Source organism: Mauremys mutica, chromosome 1 (assembly GCF_020497125.1).
Source record: "Mauremys mutica isolate MM-2020 ecotype Southern chromosome 1, ASM2049712v1, whole genome shotgun sequence".
NCBI lineage: Eukaryota > Metazoa > Chordata > Testudines > Geoemydidae > Mauremys > Mauremys mutica.
Window position 1 is genome coordinate 305,706,253 of NC_059072.1, and position 13,441 is coordinate 305,719,693.

The 13,441-nt window shown below is 42.2% G+C and overlaps 1 long non-coding RNA gene across 2 annotated transcripts in view; it reads right to left on the reverse strand.

The window, feature by feature from the left end:
* LOC123354698 overlaps positions 1-13,441 on the reverse strand; it is a 44,767-nt gene that overhangs the window by 5,589 nt on the left and 25,737 nt on the right. For both annotated transcript variants that reach the window (XR_006574826.1, XR_006574825.1), the window contains one exon: positions 11,640-11,779. This is a non-coding gene — a long non-coding RNA (uncharacterized LOC123354698). The remainder of the gene's footprint in view (positions 1-11,639; positions 11,780-13,441) is intronic.

Consider the following 13,441-nt stretch of genomic DNA (forward strand, 5'->3'; position numbering starts at 1 on the left):
TAAAAGATCTTGTATTTTGGGGTCATGTGTGCTCTGCACTTGCTGGTTGTCCGTGGTGTCCCCTGGTTCATCACTCATGATCCCCAAATCAGCCGGTACTTTTCTGTTCCCTGCCAACGAGTAAGCCTGCCCAGATCCAGCCAATGGTCAGGTGTATTCTGTGGCACACTCTAGCCCCCAAAGGATCCAGAGTTGTGAACTGAAGATTTGTCTGCAGTGTCCAGAAATCCTGCCAAGCACCTAGAAAATGCCAAGGTTTTCCACAAATGGAAGATGGATACTTTACCTCTGCAGTTATGATTGTCCAATTGACCTTCAACCAGGAACAAACATATTTAGCCCCTATCTGAACACAAACTGCAGACCCTCCAGGAGTACCTCGAGCAAAATCTGTGGAAGGGGTTCATCTGCCCTTCAGCTCCCCAGCAGGAGCACCTATTTTCTTCATGGCTAAGAAGGATGGCTCCCTCCAACCTTGTATCAATTATCACTGTCTGTAGTCAGTACCTGCTTCCTCTCACAAATGAACTATTGGAAAGACTCCATTTGACTCAAGTCTTAACAAAGCTAGATTTGTGTGGAGCATACAAACTGACAGAGGGGTGAATGAAAAACAGCATTTTGAACCAGAAACGGCCATTTTGAATACTTGGTCATGCTGTTTGGTCTACATTCAGCACTACATTCCAGCATTTCATGAATGAATGTCTTCAGAGATATCTTCTAAAGATGTGTCTGGGGATTGGTCCTGCTTTGAGCAGGGGTTTGGACTAGATGACCTCCTGAGGTCCCTTCCAACCCTGATATTCTATGAATTTATGATAATCTACTTAAGACCATGTTCTTATTTTTTCAAAGACTCAAGAATTCCATGACCACCACACGCATGCTGTTATTGATTGGCTTTGCAAAAATCAACTCTACATGAAGCCTGAGAACTGTGAATTTCACTAGGATACCATAGCGTTTCTGGGCTGTCATCTCTCCAGTGAGACTTGCTATGGACCCCTGCAAGTTTACAGCCATCACTGAGTGGAAGGTATCCTCAAATATGTGCAAAGTGCAGCAGTTCCTCAGATTTGCAAATTTTTACTGGATTCTCTAACCTGGTAGCTCATACAATATCCCTCCTCAAGAAGAGGACAAAGTTCACCTAGTCTATGGACACACAGGCAGCTTTTGGTAGCTTAAAAAAAGAGGTTTTTGTCTGCCCCCATTCTGACTCACCTGGACCTCACAAAGGCTTTCATAGAAACCAATGCCTTGGACTTTGCAATAGGCATGGTTGTCTTGCAATTTACAGGCCCTCACCAGTTGTTTCATCCCTGTACCTTTTTCTCTCAGAAACTGACTCCCACTGAGAGAAATTATACTGTATGAGACAAAAAGCTCTTGGCCAAGTCTGGACAGATCACAAAAATTTGGAACATCTGCTGGCAACACAACAACCCAACTAACATCAGATTTACTGGGCCCTTTTCCTCTCCTGATTTGACTTTATGGTTACATAACCTCCAGGAACTAAGAATGGGAAGGCAGACGCTTTTTCTCACAAGGACAAGTACTGAGAAGAGAAAGCTCGCACCATCATGCTTAAACCCTCCCACTTAGTCTGCGGAACCATTGTTGGTCACATGATGCCCACTATCCATTCTTTGCTTCCAAGCAACCCATTTGTGTCCCCAATCTGCCAGACTCAAAGAACAACCAATGCTTCTCCAGATTCAAGGTTTCATCTGCAACAAGACCTCTTTTATCATGGGGGTCATCTCTACATTTGCAAGGGGAGCTCCTGGCTTCAGATGATAAGTTTGTGTCATTACTTGCCCATGGCAGGACATTTTGGCCAATTTGGAACCTGATTGCTAGATACTTCTGGTGGCTGACCGTACAAACTGATATCAAAAACTGTGTTAGATCATGAGACCTCTGCAGCCACATGAAGAGACTGTGAACAAGGCCTGTGGGCCTCCATCAGCCCCTCTCCACACCTTTGCATGTTTGGTGGTCCACCCTCTTAATGGATGTTATTGTGGAGTTACCTTACTCCCAAGGGCACTCTGTTACCCTGACTGTAGTGGACCTCCTGACCAAGATGACCCATTTTATTCCCTGCCACACTGTGCCTTGCATGTGAAACTGTGCAAGCTTTCCTGGAGAATGTCTTTTGTTACCACAGCATGCTGACATGCATCATTTCAGATCAAGGCCCTCAATTTGTTTCTTCATTCTGGCAGAAATTTCTCTCTGCCTTCTTTGCACCAAGTCCCTCACCTCAACAACCTATTATCCACAGATAGATGGCCACACTGAAAGTATGTCCTAGAGCCTGGAGCACTATCTTTGCTGTTGTTTGAATTTCCATCAGAATGATTGGCTCCCACTGCTGTGTTTTTTTGCCAAATTTGCATACTACACCTTGATCCACATTTTAATCCAACAGACCCCATTCTTCACACATTTTGATTTTCACCCCCAATTTCCCAATTCCAGATCTGCTGCCTGAAGTCTCTGCTATCCCAGCATCCATGGACCTCCACCTCCAGCAAACACACTAGGAACTCAAAAAGCATTAATTTTCCTCTAAAGAAAATTATAAACCTTACGCCAACTGAAAGCCACAGGCCACCCCTAACCTTGCAATAACAGATAAGGTTTGGCTCCCAACTCGGAACCTGAGAAAGAACCATCCTTTGGCCAAGCTTGACCACCAATAACTGGGTCCTTTTCAGATCATCAGATAAATAAACTAACTAGCCTTCAAACTTCAATTACCAAAATCCCTCAAGGTTCACCCCATCTTTCATGTATCAGAGGGGTAGCTGTGTTAGTCTGGATCTGTAAAAGCAGCAAAGAATCCTGTGGCACCTTATAGACTAACAGACGTATTGGAGCATGAGCTTTCATGGGGGAATCCCCACTTCGTCGGACGCATGTAGTGGAAATTTCCAGAGGCAGATATAAATATGCAAGCAAGAGTCAGGCTAGAGATAACGAGGTTAGTTCAATCAGGGAGAATGAGGCCCTCTTCTAGCAATTGAGGTGTGAACATGTTTCTCTCTTCAAGCTGTTCATTGACAACCCCTTCCCCAACTGGGTATACCCTCCACTACCCCCCAGTAATTGTCAATGGGCAGGAGGAATACAAAGTCCATTAGGTCTTTGACTCCTGAAGGATCAGGGGAAGGTGCAGTATCTGATCAACCAGAAGGCATACAGTCCAGAAGAGAGGTCCTGGGAAACAGAAAAAACAGTTCACACTCCTGATCTCTTGCAGGAATTTCACCAAAGATACTATGACAAGCCAGGACTAAGGGCTTCTAAGAGAAGCCCTCAAGGGGAGTGGTACTTTCAGGATCTCAGCTGACTCTGAGCTTGGACACCTAGCAATCCAATGAGCCCATCTAGGTCCAATAAACCCTCACTAAGTGTCTGTGCTCCCTTATTGGACAGAAGGGCCAACAGATCACCATGTAAGCCTTGTAGAAACAACTGTACAGTGGCTGCTCAATGCATTTCACACCTGCAGCTGCACCAGACGTGCTTTCTGTACTGGCCCTTATGTCAACTCATGTCTGCTCCCTTTTCAGCTCTAGTCCCTACCTTCCTCTGAATTCCTGACTCCCGTCTCCAAACATTGGTTTATCCCCTGACCCCACACCTCTGGTTCTGTCCCCTGATTCTTCTCCAACCACTTGGTGCGACTCTTGTTCCAACCACTAGGATGCACCGCCTACACCTTAGTGTGTGACACCTTGCATACAATAAATGGATAGGCCAGAGAGAAAAGGATGGAGGAAGACTGAGGCAAGGAGAAAAAGTGTTAAAGATCAGTGTTTATAACCTATTTAGGAATACCCAAGCGAGCAAAAGAGATGGGGGCATGGGAGTATATGTCAAAATGTCATTACCTATTTCCAAGTCACTGACAGCTTGGAAGCAAATGATCCTGTATGCTTATGGATCAATGTTCTAATACCCCTCTACCCCGATATAACGCGACCCGATATAACATAAATTCGGATATAACGCAATAAAGCAGCGCTCCAGGGGGATGGGGCTGCACACTCTGGTGGATCAAAGAAAATTCGATATAATGTGGTTTCACCTATAATGCAGTAAGATTTTCTGGCTCCCGAGGACAGTGTTATATTGGGGTAGAGGTGTAGGTAAAACACAGATGAGGTACTAGTTGGTGTCTGCTAAAGACCACCAAATCCCACTAGTGAACATGTCGACTGGTTTCTGGAACACCATTCTATAGTATGTACAGGAAAAAAAAAGTGTTATCATGGAGGACTTCAGTCTGAGTGACAAATGCTCTAGATCTCATGCTGCTAGTTCCAAAATATCCTTGGATTTTTTAAAAAATATAGATGACAATTTCCTAACTCAAAAAGTGTTGTATCTAATATGGGGGAGTCTGTACTAGACCTTATCTTGATGATTAAAGAGGAATTGCTTACAGAACTAAAAATTAGTGGTTGCTTAGGTGCAAGTAATCATAACTTGATTGCATTTATTATGTGTAACCAGACTAAAATCCCAACAGGAATAGATATGCTTAATGCTTTAAAAGGGCCAGTTTCACAAAGTCAAAAATCAATTATGAGCTATATCAACTGGGAAAAACAATTTAAACCAAAAATTGTGAATGATAATTGGGAATTCTTTAATAACATTTTAGTAGATGTTCAAAAAGCCACAATCCCATAATTCAGAAAGAAGTTTATGCTGGTTAAAAACAGCCTGGCTTAGAGGGGACGTGAAGGCATCAATAAAAAAAATAAAAACAATATGTATGAAATAGAAAAAAGGGAATTTGATAGCAATCAATATACATTAGAAGTTAGAAATTGTAGAAAATTGATATGGGAAGCAAAAAGACTCAAGGAGAAATCTATGGCCAGCAGTGTTATGGACAATAAGATTTTTTTTTAATCAAAAACAAAAGGAACCTAGCAATAGTATTAGCCCATTACTAGATGGAAATGGTAGAACTGTCAATAATAATGCAGAAATGGCATAAATTTTTAATAAATATTTCCATTCTGTATTTGGGAAAAAGCCAGATGACGTATTCATATCTGATGACAACCATGATGAAATACTTTCCAATCCAACAATAACTAAGGAGGATGTTAAACAGCAGCTACTAAAGTTAGATATTTTTAAATCAGCAGGTTATATATTGTAGGCGTGTAGGTTCACAGTAATGTAGACATTAAGTATAAAGTTTAATTTTCCATATTTCTGTCACAGTGATGGGGCAGCCAGACCAAACAAGTAACTTTTGAAGCAGTTTGGCCTTGAGGGTTGATAGAGTGAAATAACCTATCGCGAAGTTCCTCAGTTTCCCAGACTGTTCTGTACTGGCCTACTGTGGTCATGAGGTCTCATGGGCCTTAAGAAAGTGTACTCATGAAATGTGTGAATGAGTAAGGAATAACTTTTCTAAATCAAAGGACAATGGATCATAAATTATGACTAGGAAACAAGACAGGCCTTAATGGTCAAGGAGTCATTTAGGAGCCCAGACTGTTGACCTAGATAAGGGGAGTCAAAATCATTTTGGTGGAGTCATCATCTCCTGTTATTCCCCTATTATTGCTTTTAACTCATCTAGCGTGTAGGTTCACAGTAATGACATTGAACTAGGAAAAACACATGGACATTGAACTAGGAAAAACACATGGATCTCTGGATGTGACAAAGAACCAGTACCCTAGGAAGCAGGGTCATAGAGTGTACCAAAGGTCAGACTGATTTCCCTTGACCAAGAACTGGACAATGCAGTTGGAGTGGGAAACCAATGATACCCTGATTCAATTAGACTATTGCCAGGGAGGACCTATGGGTTGATACCAATTTGAGTTTCAACCTTAAAAGACGAGACAAATGAAGAAGTGTGCTTCTCCTGAGATCACCACAATGACACTCACAGGGCTCACACTCCTGCTTTCCCCTCCACCCACCAAGGAAAGTACAGATATCACAGACCAGCCAGTCGATCAGAGGACAATGCCCACTAGCGTGACGGTGCCTGAGCAAGAAAACATCTCCTGGTTCCCCACCGTGCAGCTCCTGACTGACTCTGAGGCTCCACAGGCCAGCCAAGCTGAAAATCAGATCCCCTTTCTATTTCTACGTAACTTCTTCCTCTTTTTGTTTCCTTAACGGAATGTCTGTGCAGTGACATCTGGCAGGAAAGACCTCACCTTTTTAGGCAGGAGTGATGGCAGTAATAATGTATGGGTATAAGCTTATAGTGCAAGTTACCATTTGGCATCCATTAAGCCAGGTTCAAAGCAAAGCTTATCACAGATCACTAGAGGTCACCTTGAGTATGTAAAGATTCCAACCTTAACCCATTCTTGCCATAGAACAGGGGTAGGCAACCTATGGCACGCGTGCCAAAGGCAGCACATGAGCTGATTTTCAGTGGCACTCACACTGCCTGGGTCCTGGCCACCGGTCCAGGGGGCTCTGCATTTTAATTTAATTTTAAATGAAGTTTCTTAAACATTTTAAAAACCTTATTTACTTTACATACAACAATAGTTTAGTTAGACTTATAGAAAGAGACCTTCTAAAAACGTTAAAATGTATTACTGGCACGCAAAACCTTAAATTAGAGTGAATAGATGAAGTCTTGGCACACTACTTCTGAAAGAAGCAGCAAAGAATCCTGTGGCACCTTATAGACTAACAGACGTTTTGCGCATGAGCTTTCGTGGGCGAATACCCACTTCTTCGGATGCAAGAAGAAGTGGGTATTCGCCCACGAAAGCTCATGCTGCAAAACGTCTGTTAGTCTATAAGGTGCCACAGGATTCTTTGCTGCTTCTACAGAACCAGACTAACACGGCTACCCCTCTGATACTTCTGAAAGGTTGCCGACCCCTGCCATAGAGGAAAGTATAAGCTGCTAAATAAACTGCATAGGGATAGAAAGACATGATAAGCCATTAAGTCATTGGTGTTAACTTTGTGATTTGATTATTAATTGTTCTCATGCAATGATTTGTCCAATTGTTGGTCAAATTGTTTTCTTTTAGTTAACCAATTTTAATTTGTATTATTAACTTCTTGATTTGACTAACTTGATTTCCGTGGTAACCTCAATCTAATTTTCATATTGTTTAGTACTTTAGGGAAGTATAATAAATTAACTAACATTATAATTGCTTATGCTCTTGATTAAAAGCCAATAAATCACACCAAATTCATTTTCCCTGATCAAATGACGATGAGGTAAAAACAACCTTAATTAAAAAGGGACTTTAATTAAACATTAATAAAACATTTGACTCTGGTCCTGAAAAAACCCTACTGTTACTACAATAGGCTCCAGTTTAACCATAGGGATTGGATTTGAAGAAGGAATTAATTCAAGGAATTTCTATGGCCTGTGTTATACAAGAGATCAGACTAGATGATCACAATGCTCCCTTCTGGCCATAAAATGCCTGAATCTATGAAAAATAAGAAAGTGTGGGGGGTGGAGAGTGAGAGAGGGAGATAGGGTGGCACGGATATAAAGATGAAGGACCCAGATGAACGAGAGAAGAGATGGATGCAGCCTATAGCAGAAGAGACATAAGCTGTATCCTCTCATGGAACTTTATTTTTGTTCTGGTTTTCCCCCTTATATCAAATTAAAGTAATTCCAACAGAAAGTATATGATTTAAAAGAAAAAGAGAGAAAGAGAGAGCACACACTTCCATTCTATTTTTCAAAAAGTAGGTTCTTAAAGCCAGTGTCCTTGCCAAATTCTCACTCAGATAATTGCATCTTGTCTGCCTGCTGTTCCAAATGTACTCTTCCAGTCCCAGACGGTTCTGCAGTGTTTGTGTGAATTGTTAAATGGCTGTTTACACCAAAGGCAGCAGCAGTTCAGCAGTGGGTAAAGTGATCTGTCTATTTAGTTTGTCTATCGTTTTGTAAAATGCTATGGGCCCCTCTGGGATGAAAGTCACTGAATAAATGTAAGGCTATTATTATTAGGTTACCATTTCTTTCTCAGTGTTCTCCCTAATTTTCCATGGATTCCTTTGCTTCATTAAATGTCCTATTCACCTTCTTAGCAATGTTCTTACTTCAATTTCTAACCCTACCTATCTCTTCTTATTATCATTCTACTTATATTTGTAGGTTATATCTTCCTGATCTTAAACTATTATTTTATCAAAACTAAATTCTGCCCTATTGTGTTCTACAATAATTAATTAATGGTAGGTTAGAACAGATGCATTCTCATTCTGTGAGCAGCCAAATCTGTTCTGCTTCTCTGCTTTTTGGATTCCTTTGACTATGATCTTTAGTCTTTTGAGAATCTTAACGTATTTCTCCTAAGTGGCCTATTTCTACTTTGCTCTTTTTACAGTGAGGCACTAAATGTGCTTCGATAACATGGAAACATCCAGGACTTAATTTCTTGTTTAGTTACACGGGTGTAATTCCATGGAAAACAGTGGAATCAGGCCCTTTGTATTGAGGACATCTGTGAGGGATAATATAGATTTTCTAGTGTACTTAGCCATTTGCTGTTTAAACCTGAGCAATACTTAACTTGTCCTGTAAATTGTATGATGACACACAGGGGCTACTCAGCAAAGCGTTCATATTATTAGTAGTACAATTGGTTCTTATTTATATAGTGGCAGCACACAAAATCCCCGATTAGGATTAGGGCTCCATGGTGCTAGGTGCTTCACTAAAACAAAGTAAGACAAGATCTCTGCTCTAAAGAGTTACTTCTTTCTTTCTTTATCCTCCTGCACCCTCAGGTGCATACGGTGTCCACCATTTTATGCCATTTATTTTGGTCTTGTGCTGTCTGTTCAGGCTCCCGAGTGTCATGTTGATGGATTTGGCTTCTTTCCCTTGTGTTCTAGGTTATGTTTCTCTTGCTCACCCTCTTTTTCGCCTTCCATGTGGCGTGCATAGTGTCACTTGAGGTGAAGGTTGTTTTGGTGGCATTGGTATAGCCAGCCTGGATTAATCAATGTGCTTGCACAGGGACCCCATCTCAGGAGGGCCCCTGACCACTGGGAGAAAAAAAATTAAAACCCGAGCCACACTGTGACCTCACGCGCCAGATGGCAATGCCACTCACTCAAATTAGGGCCTGCCCCCCTGCCGATGGGGCAGCCAGGCCAAACGTAAGTGGCAAAGGGCCATGTGAGTGAGTGGCAGGGCAGGAGATGGGAGTGAGCAGAGGGGATTGGAAGGAGCTGCCTCAGCCCAGCACCAGAGTGGCGCATGGAGGCAGGGCATATCAGTGAGTGCCTGGGAAGGTCCTGGGGGCGATGGGTGAGAGGCTGAGGGTGTTGGGTTAGGGCAAGTGGGAGATGTAGGAGTGCAGTGGGGTGAGTTGTGGTGGCGTTAGGAGGCAGTGAGGTTGGGGGCTGGGATGTTGGGGCTATGGCCAGTGGGGCTGAGCTGTTGGGGGCTGCATCGAGCAGGATTTATTGCAGGATTGCTGTGATGGGGAAGGCAGGTTGTCAGGACAAGTGGGGGCTGGTAGAGAGTTATTGTAGTATATGTGGGTCAGAGTCAGACATGCCAAATCTGGGGGGGAAATGCAGAAACTGGGCTTGTTTTTGGCTTAATTGGCTTGTGAGTTGCTTGTTGACTAGTTTTTGGCTTGTAGCTTGTTGCTTCTTTTTTTTTAATCAGCTCCTGGCAAGCAAGGGGAAGGGGGGGTACACAGCGGGCCCACCACAGTCCCAGACTGCACGTGGGGTGGGGGGGGATCTAGTCACATAGAGTGTTGGGGTTCTTAGGGATTGGCTTGTTTTGGCCTTGTTTAGAAATGGGATTAGCTTGATTTTTGGCTTATTGTGAAAGTTGGGCTGCTTATTTACCGCGTGACAGTTGGCAACTATGGTGAGAGTGGCATTCAGGAGCCTGGGTGGAGTGGGGTGGAGTGGGAGGTGCACTCTGGGATCAGTGAGAGGTGGGGTTGCTATGTATGGGGCAAGGGTGCGTTGCTGAGAAGTCCCAGCACAGGAGCTCAGCATGCTATGCAGGGCTGGCAGCAGCTGGAGCAGAGCTCTACTTTAAGGAAGGTGAGGAACCCCCAATTTCCATCATGTACAGGGCCCCAAAGTTCTTTAATCTGGACCTGCATAAAGCATGACCTAAATACGCCTATCATCATCTTCTTACACTATTTGATGCTTTAGATAGGTTTGCTTTACTTATAATTTCTAATGTTGCAAGAAACTTTTCAATCTAAATTGTTTTTAATGAATGCTTCATTCACCTATATCATACATGTCTGTATTTCTTTAATGAGAGTTTGTGTTCTAGGAAGCATAAACTAAAATCCTTAGACAGGATGTCTGAACCTAGAAATTATTTGTTTGCACATTTGGGGCTTTTTCTAACCTTCTGTACTTGAGGCTATGGGTATCCTAAGGGACGCGGCTGTGATGTGTGATCCCAGTTAGAGATTAGATGCAGTATGCGTAGCTCCATCATCACACTGACAAAAGAAGTGCCAAGGCTCTGCTATTTTTGATTTAAAAGGAACTCTTGGAGCTTCCATTCCAGAGTGCTCCACCAGAAACACCTGGTTGTACAACATCCCTTCTTCCTTCCTTCCAGGGGACCTGATTGGGTTGAAGACTATTCTCAAAGAGGAGTTATCAATGGTTCGCTGTCAAACTGCAAGGATGTATCTAGTGGGGTCCTGTGGGGGGTTGCCCTGGGTACTGTACTATTCGGTATTTTCATTAACAACTTATATGAGTGGAGGGTATGCACATAACATTTGCAGATAATACAAAGCTGGGGGTGAGGGTTGCAAACACTTCTGAAGACAGAATTAGAATTCAAAATGATCTTGATAGATTGAAGAATTGGTCTGAAATCAACAAGATGAAATTCAATAAAGACAAGTGCAAAGTTCTATGTTTAGGAAGGAAAAGTCAAATGCACTAATACAAAGTAGGAAATAACTGGTGAGACAGTAGTTCTGCTGAAAAGGATCTGGAGTGATAGGGAATCACAAACTGAATGAGTCTACAGGGCGATGCTGTTGCCAAAAAGGTATTCTAGATTGTATTAACAGAACCGCTTAAATTGAGGTAAGTTACGTCGCTCAGAGATGTGAAAAAACCACCCCCTTGAGCAACGTAAGTTACATCAACTTAAAGTGGTGTCCCCCGCCGACAGCCCCTGCCTCTCATTGAGGTGGAGTGATTACATCAAGGGGAGAGCACTGTCCTGTCAACGTAATGCAGTTTCACCAGATGCAATAGAGCAGTGCCACTGCATTGATGCATTGGCGCTGATTTAGCACAGTAGTGAAAACAAGCCCTAAGAAAGATGTAACAAACTGGAGACAGTCCAGAGGAGAGCAACAAAAATGATAAGAGGTTTAGAAAAAATGTCCTGTGAGGAAAGGTTGAAAGAATTGGGCATGTTTAGGCTATGGAAGAAAAGACTGAGGAGGGGACATGATAACAGTCTTCAGATATGTTAAAGGTTATTATAAAGAAAGTGTTCTTCATGTCCACAGCGATTAGGCCAAGAAGCAACCCACTTAGTTTGTGACAAGGGAGATTTCAATTGAATAATAGATAAAACTTTTTAACTATAAGGATAGTTAAGCAAAGGAATACGTTACCTTGGCAGGTTGTGGAATCCCTGTTCTTGTAGGTTTAAGAACAAGTTAGATAAACACCTGTCAAGGATGGTCTAGGCATACTTAATCCGGCTTCAGCCTGAGGGGATGGACTAGATGACCTCTTGAAGTCCCTTACAGCCCTACAAAAGAATTTTTAACAGGAATTTAAGAAGTACCACTGTGCCTAAGCCTTAGACACCTGATTCAAACCTCACTGAAGTCACCTTTCACGTCAACCTACTTTGGATCAGGCCCAAACTGAATAAAGACTATCAATTAATCTCAGTGTACTGTATATGCAAAACATGCTTCAAGAAGTAGGAATATCTGTGCCTTTCCAAAGCCCTCTAGACATACATATCAGAAAATATTGCTTTCTATCTTCCATAGTTATTAACAGGAGTGGCGCCAGAGTTTCTGGTGCCCTAGGCAGAATTTGGGGGGCAGCATTTTGTGCACTCCCCATGGAGCGCATGGGAGCTTCCGGATCCACTCCCATCGCACCGCCGAAGAAGGACCCTCCACTGAAATGCCGCAGGCAACAGCGGCAGTCATTGAGCTGCTCAATTGCCTGCTGCTGCTTTCCGCAGCACGTTGGCAGAAGGTCCTTCTTCGGTGGCGCAATGGGAGCTGAACCGGAAGCTCCCGTGTGCCCCGTGGGGAGTGCACAAAATGCCGCCCCCCAAATCCTGGCGCCCTAGGCGACCGCCTAGGGTCGCCTAATGGAAGCACTGGCCCTGGTTCTTAATAGTGCAGTTTGTCAAACACACTCATAAAAATGCATTTCTCGTAATTGTTTAAGTAGGAATGTTTGATGAAAGAAGTACTGTCTAGTGATTAGAGCAAAGATCAGCGTGTCAGCACTTCAGTTTTTCTACTTATTTGTCATATGACTTTGAATATTTCACTTAATCTCTCTCTGCCACAATTGATCCAATTGCAAAATGTGGATAATACTTACTCACCTAACAAAGGTGAAGTGAGAATTAATCAATCCTTTAAATGATTTAAGAGCTTTGGAAATTTAAAGAAATTACTCATTTCTTAGAAGTTTCCCCAAACTTTATTTCGATATTAATATTTTCTCCAACTTTTACCTTTATTAAGAATGTCAATGCAGATTCATAATATAAAGTGTGGCACATAAATAACTGCTATTCACAACTTTAATAAGAAGCAAAAATGATCATAATTATTCCTCTAAAGTAATCTGTTCTGAAGATGAAAGAAGCAGACTTTTTTTATTTTCTGCAAACTCTTTCCAAAAACTAAAACTATGTTTAAACTCTGGATTTCATTTTCATTTACAATAGTAAAAAGCCTTTACCAGAAGAAAAACGTATGTGTTAATGAAAAAAGATATTGTTCCTTCAGTTGAATTATCTCTGCCAGTGGCACTGATGAAATTTAATGAAAGTAATTACATGTAAAGGCATATGAGAGTTGAATAAAATTCAGTAAGACCATGTGATGAGGAACAATAAAATATAGACGCCAGTCAAGAGCCAGTGTTATGGACATTTCGGCAGCATCTTCTAAATGTCCTTAACACAGATTGCGCAATAGATCCATGCACTTCATGAACAAAACACCAGAACTATCCTGAACTGGTGGTTTACGTTCACTGGGTTTACATCATCTGGGTTTTGTTGTGAAGTTAAGGACTGAATGAACCCAGACTCTCATTTCCTTGATGAGTCAAAGCCTCTGAGTTTCCCCTGATTTTATGAAAAATCATAAATCCCTTGCTCCCCAGAAATGCCACCTCACTATCTCCTTCACTTCCTTCTCACACTTTCACC